Source organism: Scleropages formosus, chromosome 5 (assembly GCF_900964775.1).
Source record: "Scleropages formosus chromosome 5, fSclFor1.1, whole genome shotgun sequence".
Lineage (NCBI taxonomy): Eukaryota > Metazoa > Chordata > Actinopteri > Osteoglossiformes > Osteoglossidae > Scleropages > Scleropages formosus.
The window spans coordinates 34,468,219-34,486,242 of NC_041810.1; positions in this window are offsets into that span (position 1 = coordinate 34,468,219).

Below are 18,024 nucleotides of genomic sequence, written 5' to 3' on the forward strand. Positions count from 1 at the left end.
CTGTGTTGCCGGGTTAGGCTCCTGCTTGCTGCGACCCCACTTGGAACAAGTGGTTTCAGCCATTGTGTGTGTGTATCTGTGTGTGTGTGTGTGTGTGTGTAAGTTGCTTTGGAGAAAAGCATCAGCCAAATGAATAAATGTGAATAATTCCTACTGCTAGAGAAGACTTCAATAAAAGGTGATGTGTATATTGTCCCTCCTGCTTTTGCACTGCCATGGGTACAATTGTATAAACAGGTTGAAAGCCCTTACACCAGTGTAAATAAAGCTTTAATATTGTGGTCAAATGAAGATCATCTAGTGTCAAACTTGTAACACCACACAGTGCCTCATTGTTGAGCATAAAGTTTATTTTGATTATTAATTTTAGGTAAGATGGCAATAATGTTAATTTGATCCCCTCAAAGCAGGAATTCAATTAACAGGATGATTTCACAGAAAAATTAATCCTGTTAGGCAAGGGATGGATGTACTTCGACTGAACCTATTTTTAATTACCAGGTAACATAGTAGTTATAGAATCACTGCCTAAACTTTGATGGTGCAATTCAAACACAAGAAATATCATGTAATGACCTTCAGCAAGATACATTGCTCCAGTGAAATAAATACATATATCAAAAGGGTAAAATTGTCTAAATTGCAAGGAATAAGTATTAGAAAAGAAACAAATGAATACACTGTATCCTTCAGTTACAGGAGCTGAAATCCAGCTTTGGAGAGATATTAACATTCCACGGTTTATATTTGTTTGGATTTTACTAATCAATAAACTTTCTAAAATGTCTGCTGAGGACTGAAAGCCACCTGCATTTTCACACCACTTATTTTCTGTGGAATGCATGCAAACAGGAGGGCAGTTCTACCTTAAATCAGTTCATTTTCAGGATTTACAGCTTGCGACTATAAAAATAAAGTGTTAAGTTTAAAATTTCAAGTGGTAAAATGTGTAGAATTCTCTTCAAAGACATTATTTTTGAAATGACTGTGCAATTTGATTAACTTTTCATTTATAGGATGTAATATGGGTATCTCAAGCCAAGAACAGTCACAACTGTTATGAGTGACAAAAATTGAATTATGAGAATTACCTTGTTCGGTAGTGTTCAAATAACATCAATAATAGCCTTTTTTTATAGAACACTTTAAAGCACTTTAAAGTTGCAGTAAAAACAACCATATATAGCTACAACTCTAAAGCAATTTAAAGCAAATATAAGCATTTAAAAATGACAATGAAAAAACAATGGAATAACCTTTGAAAAAATATCGCCAAACTCTTTATTTTCATGGAAGGTACTTTTAAAAACATTTATCTGGTGAGTGACACCAGTTGCACGGCGAGTTAAAAAAAATAAAAGATTTTTGCTAATTCACACTGTCTTTGTGGCTCCATCATACATAATATGCTGCAATGTGTCAAAGAGCATGAATTATTACTTTTAGTCAATTGTTAAGATACTGGCGAAGTGGGTTGGACCAGGTCCTGCTTTCCGGTGGGTCTGGGGTTTGAGTCCCGCTTGGGGTGCCTTGCGATGGACTGGTGTCCTGTCCTGGGTGTGTCCCCTCCCCCTCCGGCCTTACGCCTTGTGTTGCCGGGTAGGCTCCGGTTCCCTGTGGCCCTTTATGGGATAAGCGGTTCAGAAAATGTGTGTGTGTGTGTGTTAAGATACTAGGAATAAAGGTAAAGCAAAGACTCAAATTTATGACAAAAAAGATTACCAAAAAGGACTTTAAGTCCCTCGTGATATTTTTCAGTAAACAATCACTCAGTCATTATTGATAACTGCTTATCCTAAAGCAATTCACAATTGTCCTTTGGAAGCACAGGGCAGGGCACACCCTGGGTGGGACACCAGTCTATGCCAAGGAAGTCACACAGTCACTCACACATTCTCCCACTGGTCTTTTAGACCATTTAGAATCACCAATCCTCTTGAAATACATCTCTTTGGGAAGAAACCAGGTACCTGGAAAAAACCCATACTAACACAGGAAGAACAAACAAACTGCACATGAACCTAATGGTGCAGACCAGGCACTGTGAAACCACTATCATCCATAAAATTAAACATCAATATCAAAAATAACACAATTTAAAAATTACAGCAATAAAAGGACAGAATCCATGCATTATTCATAACATAAATCCAAATGCATGACAAAATCTGCACCTCATTTAAACGCCTTATAAAAGAAGATCACCGAGCCACAATGGATACGGAATCTCAAAGAGCAACCACACGCTCAGCATTGTTTTTTACTCCTTGTCAATTGTCCTTTGGATCACGACTCTTCCTCTTTGAACCATGACTACGACACTTCAGACAACAATCTCCATGCTTGCATTCTGACTGCCACCACTCTAGAATCATGGCAGATGTAAAGTAGTTGTTTGACCACTGTGGGAGCTGACAGGGATTATAAAAAGGCAAGTGTCTGTTGGGCAGTGTCAGAAGGCTAAAAAATTAGTGAAATGGGCTGTAAAGGCTGGCTTAAGGTAGAAGTTTTTGAGGAAAGGTGTCCTTGAACCAGGAACATTGTTTTTATTGGTGTACACCGATACCTTTCGCTGTGTGCCAGTGTTCCAATAAACATTTGTAATGAACACTGTGCATGTGTCCTTCTTCAGCCCATCCGAATCCAGCGTGCAGCAGCCTGCAATGTTATAATATTTATTTACATGCACAATGTACATTATCAGAACTGACCCTGGATCTAATTAATCCAGTATGGTCAGGTATAATGATGTTTGGGAGGACAGTCTCAAGGCTACATGCCAAAATTTTGCTTAAAATTTTGAAAATATGTACTCAGCATGAAAGAACAACATCGCAGTTTATTTTTTTCTATCTTTAAAATTAAACTAATAAAAGCTGAATTCCAGGAGTGGGGGATACGTCCCTCTTTGACCATGTTATTAATTACGTGACAGAATTTCTTGCAGAATTCAACAGGAAAACTGTTAGAACCTGGCACTTTACCAGAAGACTAGTGTCCCAGATCTCTTTCTTACTTAATGATATGTTCAGGAAAAAATGGTAATCGACAGAGACACTAGACAGTGACAAACTTTTTAATTATGGTTGTATTTCATGTGAATGTCACCTGAATACAGTGCAATCATATTTTTTGTAATTTAAAGAAAGTAGCATCTAATTTCTTCCTTAGACCTCTGAGAATAACAAGTACACACACACACACACAGGGTTGCAGGAACCAGAGCCTACCCACTAACACAGGGCGTAGGGCCGGAAGAGGAGGGGACACACCCAGGGCAGGACACCGGTCCATCACAAAGCACCCCCAGCAGGACTTGAACCCCAGACCCACCAGAGAGCAGGACTGTGGTCCAACCCACTGCACCACCACGCCCCCCGCAGAATAACAAGTATGAAAGACTAATCTGTAGCACTGAAACCCTAAACCAGAGACTTAGAATTTTGTTTGCAGATTATGAAAAACCTGCATGGACTGCAACTTTAGTACTACAAAATTGTGTTCATGACGCTGCTCTTTTTGTGTTGTGCACTGTGATCTTTCTCGGTGGATTTGATGAACCATACAGAAGACTACAAGTGTGCTGACTGGCACCTCAGGAGAGGAAACATAAGAAACTCTGAGCAATGACAAAGGGCAGAAAAATAAATCGCTAGGGTGCCAAGTGCCAGTGGATGCCCACCAATCTTAAGCATTCTAATGTACTTACAGAGGACCTGTGTAAACTTGTCTATAGCTAAAATACAATGCAACAAGTAACAGAGAGCTAGAATCCATAGAAACACATGAAAATTTTCTAAGGTTAATCCAGCTGGGGTAGACAGCGGTTGCTGCTTCCTGGCTTCAGGTGACATCTGGAAGGTGTTGCTATGCTAGCTGGACTTCAGGCTTCTCAGGTGGTTCAGATGTTTTAAAGGATGCTGTCACACTCAGAAGAGATAGGAAAAGAGAGAACAACCAGTGAACATAGTATCAATGGTTAACATTTTCATCTGGAGTAAAAAAAAAAAAGGGTTTTCTGCCTAGATTTGAAAACAGCAACAGAGAAAACATCTTTTGTAGCAGCAGACACTGCTTTCCATAGCTCTGGAGCTTTGAAGCTGAATACACTGTCACCTACAATTTTCAGAAAGATCTCTCAAACTATAACCAGATTGGGATTTACTGAATGAAGGTGACGGGGGTGTGGTGGCGCAGTGGGTTGGACTGGGTCTTGTTCTCCAGGGGGTCTGGGGTTCGAGTCCTGCTTGGGGTGCCTTGCGGCGGACTGGCGTCCTGTCCTGTGTGTGTCCCCTCCCCTTCCGGCCTTATGCCCTGTGTTGCCGGGTAGGCTCCGGTTCCCCACGACCCTGTATGGGACAAGTGGTTCAGAAAATGTGCATGTGTGTGTGTGAATGAAGGGAACAATATGGAATGTAACTGGTGAGGAGATTGACAAACTAAAATGGAGTTATATCCCTCAGAGCCTTGAAGGTGATGAAAGTAAGTTCAAGTTTCATTTGTATGAGACTGGAAAACAATTTAGACAGCAGAGAATTTGAGTAATATTGCAGCATTTCTTGGAGGTGGTGGCAATCCTGGCTGCTGTTTTGTACTAGTTGATGATACAAGAAGAGCTTCCAGAGAGCAGTGAATTGCAGTAATCAAGCCTGCTAGAGATGAAGGCTCAAACTTCACAATGTACAATCTGGAGAGAAGGTGCTTTAATCTGGAGATATTTCTTAGCAACAGGAAGCAAGTCCTCATTACCAAGTTGAACTGAGGTTCTCAAGCAATGCATATCTCAGAGAACAACACAAAGAGTGGATTACATCAACAGAAAAACAGACACGTGATTCTTGAGTACAATGAATTTGTCACATTCCAGCTTATAAGCAATTACAGCAATCTGTCACTTTCCAGCATGTGAAACAATTACAAGTACTTGCTGAGTAACTGCATGAAATTTTATCCATTATTCAGCAAATTATTAAACATAAACACATGTTTATCATGCACATACAAGATCAGGGGAGAAGTCAGTCTGAACAAAGTGAAAAAGACAAATTCAGCAGTTCTGAGTGACATCATTCCACCACAACTGAAAACCTTTACAACACACAATATGTACTACTGCTTGTCCTGAACAGGGTTGCGGCAGACCGGAGCCCAGCCCAACAACACAGGGTGCAGGGAGGGGGGACACATCCCAGATGGGGCACCAGTCTGCTGCAAGGCACCCCAAGCAGGGCTCAAACCCCAGACCCACCATACAGCAGGTCCTGGTCAAACCCACTGCACCCCCCTGAAACCTGTTTTTAGTTCAATTCAATTTATTTTTACAAAGTGCTCTTCTCACACAGCGATATGGAGCACTGAACAAAAGCACAAGACTGATAGTTGGCTATACCTTAAATTACTACAATAACCATTATTAAAGCTGTAAGTAAACCTACTGGCCAAGGAAGAAGAACCCACCCCTCTTGCAACTTCTACATTAAAAAATCCATTTAAGTAAGCTTACAACTATTCATAACATTGTAGCTCAGTGTTAATAACCTGATGCTCCTATTCACATAGGCACATCTTGTTCACCATGGCATACATACAGTCATCAGCTTCTATCAACATGGAGTGCTGGTATCATGGCCTCCTCTGGTCTCATCAATATGAAACAATCCTCAACAAGGAATAAAAGGTTAGTAACTGATAACATTATTAAAATAGGAGTTTAATACAGAATAAAAAACAGAAAACACCACAACATGGAGGAATTACATTAGTCATTGGGACCATCAAGTAGGCAGAGGTGAGGAATGTAGCAGTCTGGTTTGGGTGCAGCCAGTGATCGGGTGTTGTAGATATCGGGAGCTGAGCTGTTAGTCTATTTTATCTGAATTTAAATGTTAAATTTTTGATTTTCCAGTAATTTAAGCCCTAGCTGCAAGATCTCTATTTTATCTGATTTTAAAGCAAGAGTGTTCATCCAAGCCCTAATATCATCAAGGCAGTGCAGCAGCTGCATCATAGTGAGCATGTCTGATGGCTTCAGAGACAGGTTTAGTTGTGTATCAGCAGCAGAAGAGTGAAAATTAATATTATTTTTAGAAATAATAACTAATGGTAGTATAAGAAAACTGGAAGTCCCAGCAACAAATCCTAAAGTATTCTATACCTGACAGAGGACAGCAAAGACAAAGAGATATAAACATATTGTAATGACCTGCATTACTGAAGCATGCCCCATTAAAGCGGGAACAGATGTTTGCTGTGTAATGGTGATGAATAACGGGAATTGTGGGAAATGGAAAAAAGTTCTTCAGCCGCAGTGAAGGCTGCCAAGAATTATAAGGGAGTGAGTGCCTCTTGGAGAGTGTGTAAAATGTGGTACAGGTCTTTAGAGAAAAAGTGTCTTCAGACCAAGAGCATTATTTCTTTGCGTACTCACTGATACTTGTTGCTGTGTGCCAGTGTTCCAATACATTTTAATCATGCTTCCTTCTTTACCGAATTGGAGCCCAAAGCCACGTGCACTACAGTATACATACTAAAATGTATTTGTAATGTAGCATCCACACCACTTGAGGACAGTATTAGAAAGGCCCAAGCTTATGTTAAAATGTTATAGAATGATGGAATGATCTATGGGGGATGTGGTGGTGCAATGGGTTGGACTGGGTCCTGCTCTCTGATGGGTCTGGGGTTCAAATCCTGCTTGAGGTGCCTTGTGAGGGACTGGTGCCCTGTCCTGGGTGTGTCCCCTCCCCCTCCAGTCTTATGCCTTGTGTGAGACTCTGGCTCCCTGCAACCTTCTATGGGACAAGTGGTTCAGACTGTGTGTGTAATGATCTATGATATTGATTTCTGAGATCCAGGAGGGCCTTGAAGGATGAGTACTATTTGAAAGCCTGCATCAGATGATGGGAAGATATCATTGGTGATTCTAACCAGTACAAGTTCATTATCAGGGGGTGGTTGAAACCCAGACTGATATTTTTCCATCACATTACATCATTAGTACCTAGGTATGAGAATAACTTCTGTGAGACAACCCATTCCAGAATTTTAGAAACAAAAGGCAGAGTAAAACTTGGCCAGCAACTTCTCAGGGCAAAGGGATCCTAGATGGTTTTCATGGATAATGGTTTTAGAAGTGACCTTGACAATGCGTTTGTGTCCATTCCAGTTGATAGAGAGGTACTGATTTTATTAAATACAGAACTGATGACAGAGGTAAGTGAAGATTCCAAGGGACTCCCCAGGTAACTCCAAGGGGGCAGTTAGTGGATTTGGATGAGAGAATCAATGCAGCAAAATTCTGCTCACCAACATGCTCGAATGACAAAACGCAATGGTTGTGCTGAAATGCTTGCCAGAGATTGCATCCGGATAGAGATTCTTCTGTATGATTTGAAAGATATATTATCCATTTCTGCGTTTAAAAAAATGTCACTCTGTTGAACAAATGGGTAAGTGCAATAGTAAAATTATTGTCAGTTTGACTGGATATTGTTTGGAATAGAAAATTCCAGGTTACTATTGTTCCTGTCAATTAATTTGATACCAATTTGACACCAAAGGTCCAGAGCGTCTTTTGAGTACATAGGAAAGTGTCTACTGAAGCCCTGTACTGGAGACTCTATCATTGTGCCATCCAAATCACGTAACTGATGACAAATGATGCTTTGCTTTCTGTGGAACCACATGACCTAGTGACCACATGACTATCTTGTGTTTTGATTTGTGGATATAAGTCCTCAAAACATGAAACTACTTTGTACATTGTTGTAGATTGGTTGGTTTGCACATTCCGTTTCTGAATAAAAATCAATAAAAATTCGTGTGTTCTCTTTCCACACTCACTGCTAAGTTGCAGTAGCACTTCCAGTCCCCAATCACATAAGCACTTTGCCCACCTTGATCCCACAGAAATGTTGTCCATCAATATTTAAATAATCCATCCATCCATCCATCTTCCTCCGCTTTTATCTGGGGCCGGGTCGCGGGGCAGCAGTCCGAACAGAGTCCTCCAGACTTCCCTCTCCCCGCACACCTCCTCCAGTTCCTCTGGGGAAACCCCAAGGCGTTCCCAGGACAGCCGGGAGACATAGTCTCTCCAACGTGTCCTGGGTCTGCCCCGAGGCCTCCTCCCAGTGGGACAAACCCGAAACACCTTCCCAGGGAGGCGTCCAGGAGGCATCCGGAACAGATGCCCGAGCCACCTCGACTGGCTCCTCTCGATGCGGAGGAGCAGCGGCTCTACTCCGAGCTCCTCCCGGGTGACTGAGCTCCTCACCCTATCCCTAAGGGTGCGCCCAGCCACTCTGCGGAGGAAACTCATTTCTGCCGCTTGTATCCGCGATCTCATTCTTTCGGTCATGATTCAGAGTTCATGACCATAGGTGAGGGTAGGAACGTAGATCGACCGGTAAATTGAGAGCTTCGCCTTACGACTCAGCTCCCTCTTCACCACAACACACCGGTACAATGACCGCATTACTGCGGACGCCGCACCGATCCGTCTGTCAACCTGCCGCTCCATTTTTCCTTCACTCGTGAACAAGACCCCGAGATACTTAAACTCCTCCACTTGAGGGAGCAACTCCCCCCTAACCCGGAGGGGGCAATCCACCTTTTTCCGACTGAGAACCATGGCCTCGGATTTGGAGGTGCTGATTCTCATCCCCGCCGCTTCGCACTCGGCTGCAAACCTCCCCAGCGCACGCTGCAAGTCTTGACCTGATGAAGCCAACAGGACCACATCGTCCGCAAAAAGCAGAGACGAGATCTTGCGGCCACCAAAACAGACACCCTCCGTTCCCTGGCTGCGCCTAGAAATTCTGTCCATGAAGATAATGAACAGAATCGGTGACAAAGGGCAGCCCTGGCGGAGTCCAACATGCACCAGGAACAGGTCTGACTTACTGCCGGCAATGCGAACCAAGCTCCTGCTCCGGTCATACAGGGACCGAACAGCCCGTAGCAGCGAGCCCCGAACCCCATAATCCCGAAGTACCTCCCATAGGATGCCACGAGGAACACGGTCGAATGCCTTCTCCAGGTCCACAAAACACATATGGACTGGTTGGGCAAACTCCCACGAACCCTCCAGCACCCTAGTGAGGGTATAGAGCTGGTCCAGTGTTCCACGGCCAGGGCGAAAACCGCATTGCTCCTCCTGAATCCGAGGTTCGACCATCGGTCGGATTCTCCTTTCCAGTACCCCGGCATAGACTTTCCCAGGGAGGCTAAGGAGTGTGATCCCCCGGTAGTTGGAACACAATCTCCAGCCCCCCTTCTTAAAAAGAGGGACCACCACCCCGGTCTGCCAGTCCAGAGGCACCGTTCCCGAACTCCACGCAATGCTGCAGAGGCGTGTCAGCCAAGACAGCCCCACAACATCCAGAGACTTGAGAAACTCGGGGCGGATCTCATCCACCCCCGGAGCCTTGCCACCGAGGAGTTTTTTGCACACCTCAGCAACTTCAGCCAGGGTAATGGACGAGTCCCCCTCCAAGTCCCCAGCCTCAGCTTCCTCTACGGAAGGCGTGTCGGAGGGATTGAGGAGATCCTCAAAGTACTCCTTCCACCGCCCGAGGACATCCTCAGCTGAGGTCAGCAGTGCACCACTTCCACTGTAAACAGTGTTTGTGGAACACCGCTTCCCCCCTCTGAGTTGCCGGACGGTTTGCCAGAATCTCTTTGAGGCCGACCGAAGGTCTTCCTCCATGGCCTCACCGAACTCCTCCCAAGCCCGAGTTTTTGCCGCGGCAACTGCCAGAGCCGCACTCCGTTTGGCCCGTCGGTACCTGTCAGCTGCTTCAGGAGTCCCATGAGCCAGCCAGGCCCGATAGAACTCCTTCTTCAGCTTGACGGCATCCCTTACTTCCGGTGTCCACCACCGTGTTCGGGGATTGCTGCCGTGACAGGCGCCGGAGATTTTATGGCCGCAGCTCCGAACCGCCACCCCGACAATGGAGACGCGGAACATAGTCCATTCAGACTCGATGTCCCCAGTCTCCCTCGGGACCTGGTTGAAGCTCTGTCGGAGGTGGGAGTTGAAGACCTCTCTGACAGGGGCCTCCGCCAAACGTTCCCAACAGACCCTCACTATGCGTTTGGGCCTGCCAGGTCTGTCCAGCTTTTTCCCCCGCCATCGAATCCAACTCACCACCAGGTGGTGATCAGTTGACAGCTCAGCCCCTCTCTTCACCCGAGCGTCCAAGACATATGGCCGAAGGTCAGAAGAAACGACTACAAAGTCGATCATCGACCTCTGACCTAGGGTGTCCTGGTGCCAAGTGCACTGATGGACACCCTTATGCATGAACATGGTGTTCGTTATGGACAAACCGTGACTAGCACAGAAATCCAATAACAACTCACCGCTCAGGTTCAGATCAGGGAGGCCGTTCTTCCCAATCACGCCCCTCCAGGTGACACTGTCGCTGCCCACGTGGGCGTTAAAGTCCCCCAGTAGAACGACAGAGTCCCCAGTGGGAGCGCTTTCCAGCACCCCCTCCAGGGTCTCCAAGAAGGCCGGATACTCTACACTGCCACTAGGCGCATAAGCACAAACGACAGTGAGAGACCGTTCCCTGACCCGAAGGCGCAAGGAGATGACCCCCTCATTCACCGGGGTAGACTCCAACACATGGCGGCTAAACTGGGGGGCTATTAAGAAGCCCACACCCGCCCGCCGCCTCTCACCTTGGGCAACGCCAGAATAGTGGAGAGTCCACCGTTGATCGAGAAGAGTGGTTCCAGAACCCAAGCTGTGAGTGGAAGTGAGCCCGACTATATCTAGACGGTATCTCTCAACTTCCCGCACCAGCTCAGGCTCCTTCCCCGCCAGTGAGGTGACATTCCAAGTCCCAAATACCAGAGTTGGCGCCCGAGGTTTGGGTCGGCCGGGCACTCGGCCCCGACCACCGCCCAAATCACAATGCACCGGCCCCTTACGGTCTCTCCGGCAGGTGGTGAGCCCACCAAATATATTTAAATAATGAACAGTAAAAATTTTTTATTTATTTTATTTTTTACTGTTCATTATTTAAATAATGAACAGTAAAAAAAAATGTGAATAATTGTATCATTTACCAATTTCCAAACATGTTTAGTAATACATTAATGGATGTGACATCTATCAAGACAGATGCATAGATAGATATCTTAACACAGGGTATAATGTACATAGGGAATGATTAGAAAAGTAAAATTAGCCAAGTGACAATAAATACTACAGTTTGAGTATATTAAATTATGATATCACAAGAGTCCTTATTGGTTGCTCCAGTGGTACAATTTGCTTTTACCACAAGTTAGTTACGTTTGCGCTACGTCAGTGGCTCTTGATCGTTGGTTGATTTGACTGCTGTAAATTACTTTTACCAGTAGATGACACTAGTGTACCCAGTGTTGAATGAGGTTTTTTTGCTTAATGAACCTTTGGGTGAATCAATAGACCAGAAAGCCTCATTTCACCATCACTACAGTTTTCATTATCCTGTCAAGTTTCATCCATTGGTGAGCTTTTACTTGAGGACCACTCTTCTTCTTTGCCCATGCAGTTTGTCCAAGCTCATTATATGCTTTCATTGTTCTTGAAATTGTTCCCCTTGCCACATTAAATAACTTTGCAGTTCTTGTGACTGATGCACATGCAATTATATACTGACAATTTGGATTCTTTAGAACAAAGTTAGCTCATATTGCTTTGAAAATTTTTTCAAATGTTAATTGCTAGACATGTTTTACAGCTGACACATACTGGTAATTGGAAATTAACCGATTATGGTTCACCTTTGTACCTGCGTTTGAAACTGTGACTTCAAACTTAAACTTCTTTGTATGTAATAAGATTTTGCCTGGATACTGTGTATAACCAGTAGAGGGGAGTGAACGCTTAGAAATCTGTAATTGCACTTGGAAGATATTGCAGGAAATTGGGTTTAATTGATAACAACGGAGTAGTTCATGTTTATTTGTTCTGTAAAGACAGAAATAAAATTTAGTTTACCATTGTTATTATACATTTAGTATCCCGTCATTTAATTTATTCTACACAGTAAATACATATGACAAATGCATTTAAGTTGTGTTACATCAGTATAAATGCATTAAGCTAGTAAGAATATAACTAAGAGTTATTTCAGAAAACTCCACAACTGCAAGAAGAAAACATTAAATTAATTACACACACACACACACACACACACACATATTCAGTTCCCCATAGAGCTACTGGAGACAGATTCAGGAGACAAGGTTCCAGGAAAATGCTCTTTATTGACCATGTGCATGTCTTCTCAGTTGCAGTCTTGACAAAGACACCACAAACAGTACAAGGCAGTCCCTAAACACTGGTGAGTTCCCCCAGGTCACTCTAAGACTCTGTCATGCGGAACCGAGGGAACCGGGACGGCTGGACCCAAGTGCAGAGTCGTTCGTCTGGATTTGGGGGATCAGGCAAGTTCTTGGTGACAGGGACAGGCGAATGGTCGGTTGATCGACGGTCGGAGTTGAAACGAAGATCCGTGGACGTGGTCGGGAAACAAAGTGAAGGGACGAAAACCGGAGGACGAGAACTGAGAACAAGGGTTGTGTGTGGACTGGACGTCACGAAGGAGGGTGGTTGTCTCTGACGAGATTCTGCAAAGGTATGGGCGCTGAGGAGGGTCTTTTAAAGGGTGAGCAGTTAGTCAGGAACTGGAGTCAGGTGGTGTCAAATGGGTTGTGGGTGTGAACGTGACAGACTCCCTACTCCACACAATGGTTAAGGGGTTGCCCGTTGAACCCCCCAGAATTCCCCCGTGGCAGACTAAGCATAAGCAACATAACAGCCAATCAGACTATGTACAGGAATAAACACTAACATCAACTATTTACATCAATTCAATTCATTTTTATAGAGCACTCTTCTCACGCAGTGACACAGAGTGCTTTAACACAGGCATAAGGCAAGAAAAACAGATACAAACAAAGAAGACAGTCAACTACACACACACACACACACACACACACACACACACACTTTCTGAACCGCTTGTCCCACACAGGATCATGGGGAACTGGAGCGTACCCAGCAACTCAGGGCGTAAGGCCAGAGGGGGCGGGGACACACCCAGGACGGGACACCAGTCCTCCGCAAGGCACCCCAAGCAGTTTTTACGAAGGTGGTTTTAAAAATTACCAAAGCAAGTGCAATTACATTTCAAGGTGGAATGCCTGAGTGAACATGTAAGTCTTTAGTCAGGATTTGAAAACAGAAACAGATGGGGCATTTCTGACAGTAACTGGCAGACTATTCTACAGTTCAGGTGCTCTATAACTAAAGGCGTGACCTTCTACTAAGGTCTTATTGATCACAGGTACTTTAAGGTAACCTGCATCTAATGAACGGAGATATCGTCCTAGGATATAAGAATCAATAATCTCACAAAGGTAAGCCGGAGCAATGCCATGTATTGCCTTATAGGTCAAAAGTAGAATTTTATAATCAACTCTATAAGAGACCGGGAGCCAATGCAAGGATTTAAGTACCGGTGTTATATGGTCAGACTTACTACTTCTAATGACAATTCTCGCAGCAGCATTTCAGAATCAGAACGAGCTTTATTGCCAAGTATGTTCACACATACAAGGAATTTGTCTTGGTGACAGAAACTTCCACAGCACAGACAGAATGAGAGTGACAGGACGCAGATGAGAAGATTGAATATGTGAATAAAGGATAAAAAATATATAAAAAATATAAAGTACACAATATACAAAAATAGTCACTAGACATTATATGTATGTACAGGTATGTTCTATACAAATACAAGGGAATGTGAGTAAGAGATATGATGTGATAAATAGAAATAATTATAAATATAAATAGTGTTGTGTATTGCACTGGTTTACTCTCTAGGGGGTAATTTAGCTGTTCATGAGGTAGATGGCCTGAGGAAAGAAACTTTTCTTGTGCCTGGCTGTCCTGGTGTTCAGTGCTCTGTAGTGCCTGCCAGATGGCAAACGTTCAAAGAGGAAGTGGCCTGGATGTGAGGGGTCTAGAATGATTTTGCTAGCCCTTTTACTGACTCTGGACGAGTACAGTTCTTGGAGAGCTGGGGGGGGGGGGTGTGCCGATGATTCTTCCAGCACTCCAAACTATCTGCTGTAATCTTCTGATATCTGATTTTGTAGCTGAGCCGAACCAGACAGTTGTAGAGGTACAGAGGACAGACTCAATGACTGCAGAGTGGAATTGCATCAGTAGCTCCTGTGGTAGGTTGAACTTCCTCAGCTGGCATTACATTTGGCACCAACTATAGCCTGGATACAGTCTGGTATGGACAACCTGACAATAAAGCATTACAGTAAACCAGCCTGCTGGAAACAAAAGCATGAACCAGTTTCTCAGCATCCTGTCCACATAGGAATTGCTGAAATTTAGCTATCTTTCTTAACTGGAGGAAGCACGACTTAGGCAAAACATTTACATGAGATACAAATGACAGCTTTCCATCCAGCAGGACACCCAAATCCTTGACAAAATCTATACGCTTGAAGCTAATACCATTCGATGTAAAGATTGACGTGATTCTGTTGAGAGTTTTGGCATCACCACCCACCACCAGTACCTCTGTTTTACTAGCATTTAGAGACAAAAAATTTTTATTCATCCATAATTTTATACTGGTAAAACAATTAACTAACGACACCACATGTGATGTCAGCATGTCAGCATGTCAGCATGATCAGGCTTAAATGATACATATAGCTGTGTGTCATCGGCATACAAATGGAAATTCACATTGTGTTTGCGAATAATGTCACCCAATGGTAACATATAGAGTGAGAACAGTGATTGCCCCAACACAGAGCCCTGTGGCACACCATACTGAACCGTAGTTGAGATGCAGGGGGTGCAGTCATCAGATTTCAGATTTTCTTCATTATGGTAGCCATTGGTAGACTGTCTTGTTTGTACCAATTTTTCTTGCTGTATGCCTGTGTTAAAGTGCTCTGTGTCACTATGTGAGAAGAGCGCTCTGTAAAAAATAAAAATAAAATAATAATAATTTCAGTAGAAATTGTTCACGGTTAGCTAGATACGATTCCAACCACTTCAGAACAGTACCTCTTAGTCCAACCAGGTTTTCAAGTCTACTCAGTAGAACACTATGGTCTATAGTATCAAATGCAGCACTCAAGTCCAGTAACATAAGAATAGAGATCTGACCAGCATCAGAAGAGATGAGAATTTCATTAACAACACGTGTGAGCGCCGTTTTGGTGCTGTGACCAGTGCGGAAACCAGACTGAAATTTTTCAAATATATTATGATGATTAAGATATTTTACAGTTTGGGAAGCTACGATTTTTTCTAGAATTTTGGATAAAAATAGTAGATTGGAGATAGGTCTATAATTACATGGGTTATTACAATCCAGATCCAATTTCTTTAGTAGGGGCCTAATAACGGCGATTTTAAAAGCTTTTGGAACACACATCCATTAGTAACGACATATTAACAATATTAACAATAGGGTTTGCGAGCACAGAAACTGCAGCTTTCAGTAGTTTAGTGGGGATTGGGTCTAAAGGACAGGTTGTACCTTTCATAGAGCAAATTAGCACAATAATTTCCTACAGATATTATGTCGAAGCTACTGAGATAGTGCAGACAACTAATATTATCATCATCAGAAGCGCTTATGCTGGCTAAAACCCAACTAGAGGGCACTATGGATTTGCAGATATTCTCTAGTTTTTTATGAAAAAACGACATAAATTCATCATTAGTAATGGTAGCAGAAATACATTGTTTATCTTGTGTTGACCAGTTAAGTAAGCGATGGTATTAAACAGGAAGCAAGGGTTCTTCTGATTTTCATCAATTAACTTTGCGTAGTATTCGGATCTGTCATGAAAAACAAAAAGTGCTTTGTTATATTTTTTTAGACAGTCGGACCAGCCTACTAATAAACATTTAGTTCAGTTGAACACCATTTACGCTCTAATTTACGACATTCTAACTTTATTGATTCATTGAACCACGGCGAGTTTCTTATACAGTTCGATTCGAATAAGTTGAGTTTTTGGTGGAGCCACAGAGCCTAGGGCAAATTTTATCACCGAATTATAATCTAAAGCCATTTGATCAATATCTATGCTCGTTCCAAAATCTGCTTCTAAATAATCAACAATTTTAACAGTAGTATTTTCACCATGCTGCACGAATTTGGTCTTACTATTATCAGACGGGGGGGCGCGGGGGCGCGGTGGCGCAGTGGGTTGGACCGGGTCCTGCTCTCTGGTGGGTCTGGGGTTCAATTCCCGCTTGGGGTGCCTTGCGGAGGACTGGCGTCCCGTCCGGGGTGTGTCCCCTCCCCCTCCGGCCCTACGCCCTGTGTTGCCGGGTAGGCTCCGGTTCCCCGTGACCCCGTATGGGACGAGCGGTTCTGAAAGTGTGTGTGTGTGTGTGTGTGTGTGTGTCTGTTATCAGACGGCACCGGCAGGTATAGATCAAAGGTTAATAAGTAATGATCAGAAATAGGCTCGTTTAAACAAGGAATAATATTAACATGATGAACATCTACGTCGTAGGTTATGACGAGATCGAGTATGGTTACGGGAATGAGTAGGACCGGTAACAACTTGAGTAAAACTGACAGAGTTTAAGAGAGACGTAAAACTATTAGTGAGAGTATCCGAAAACACGTCTATGAATATTGAGATCACTCAGCAGGATTATTTTGTCATGATTAATGACTAAATCGGTTATAAAGTTACTAAATTCCTCGAGAAAAGAGGAGTCGGTCAAGGTGGATAATAGATTAAATAAGGAATATAATTATTGGGTTTTGACTTGAAATCTAGCTGTAGATCTTCAATGAGTTAAAATTATCACGATTACTCGGTGTTATTTGTAATCTATTATCGAAAAGAACGCCGACTCCACCTCCACGACGTACAGAACGAGATTTATGGAAATAATCATACGTCCGGAGTGCCTTAGCCAGGTTTCGGTAAGAAAGAATAGATCGGACTTAATATTAAGCATTTACTAGAACATCTTTACTTGTTAGTGAACGAATATTTAACAGACAGCATTTTATATTACACTTTGGCCTCGGTGGTAAGCTGAGAAAGTTTGTTTTAATGTATTTTAGGTGTCTGGTGCAAGTACTCCTACCACTCAGTCTCGTTAAATGCCGTGGCCTTATAATAGTTTGTATGTTTTGGCTGCACTTAACGCTTTTATTTAAAGTTTTGAGGCTCACACTGGACACAGTACAAGAAACCACATCATATGAGAAATGACCACTAGTTTCCAGACGAGTAACAGACCCATCCACACACACCATATGGGGTCACAGGGAGCCAGACCCTGGCAATACAGGGTGTAAAGCTGGAGGGGACACACCCAGGATGGGACACCAGTCTGTCACAAGGCACCCCAAGCAGGACTCAAACCCCAGACCCACCAGAGAGCAGGACCTGGTCCAATCCACTGCACCACTGTGCCCCCCTCCCTATCAATACACACACACACACACTTTCTGAACCGCTTGTCCCATACAGGGTCACAGGGAACCGGAGCCTACCCGGTAACATAGGGCGTAGGGCCAGAGGGGGAGGGGACACACCCAGGACGGGACACCAGTCCGTCACGAGGCACCCCAAGCAGGACTCGAACCCCAGACCCACTGGAGAGCAGGACTGTGGTCCAACCCACTGCACCACCACACCCCTCAGCTATCAATACACACAGCTGCTAAAGGAGATGACCCACGGATGAGTCAGCCCTGCAGCTTGCAGGCCAAGTTCTGGGACAGAACAAACAAACCCTCCAGCTGAGGTGTACACCATCACGCATGAAAAACCTTGGCCTTTCCCAGAAATCATCCCAGGTATTAACAAATGATATACGATTAGAATGGCACCATGTCTCCAACCACGTGTTAAAGGACACCAGTCTACTGTACACTATGTCCCCCATGAAGAGTCTAGGTAAAGGACCAGACAGTATTAGATTACAACATTAGCTTCTGGCCT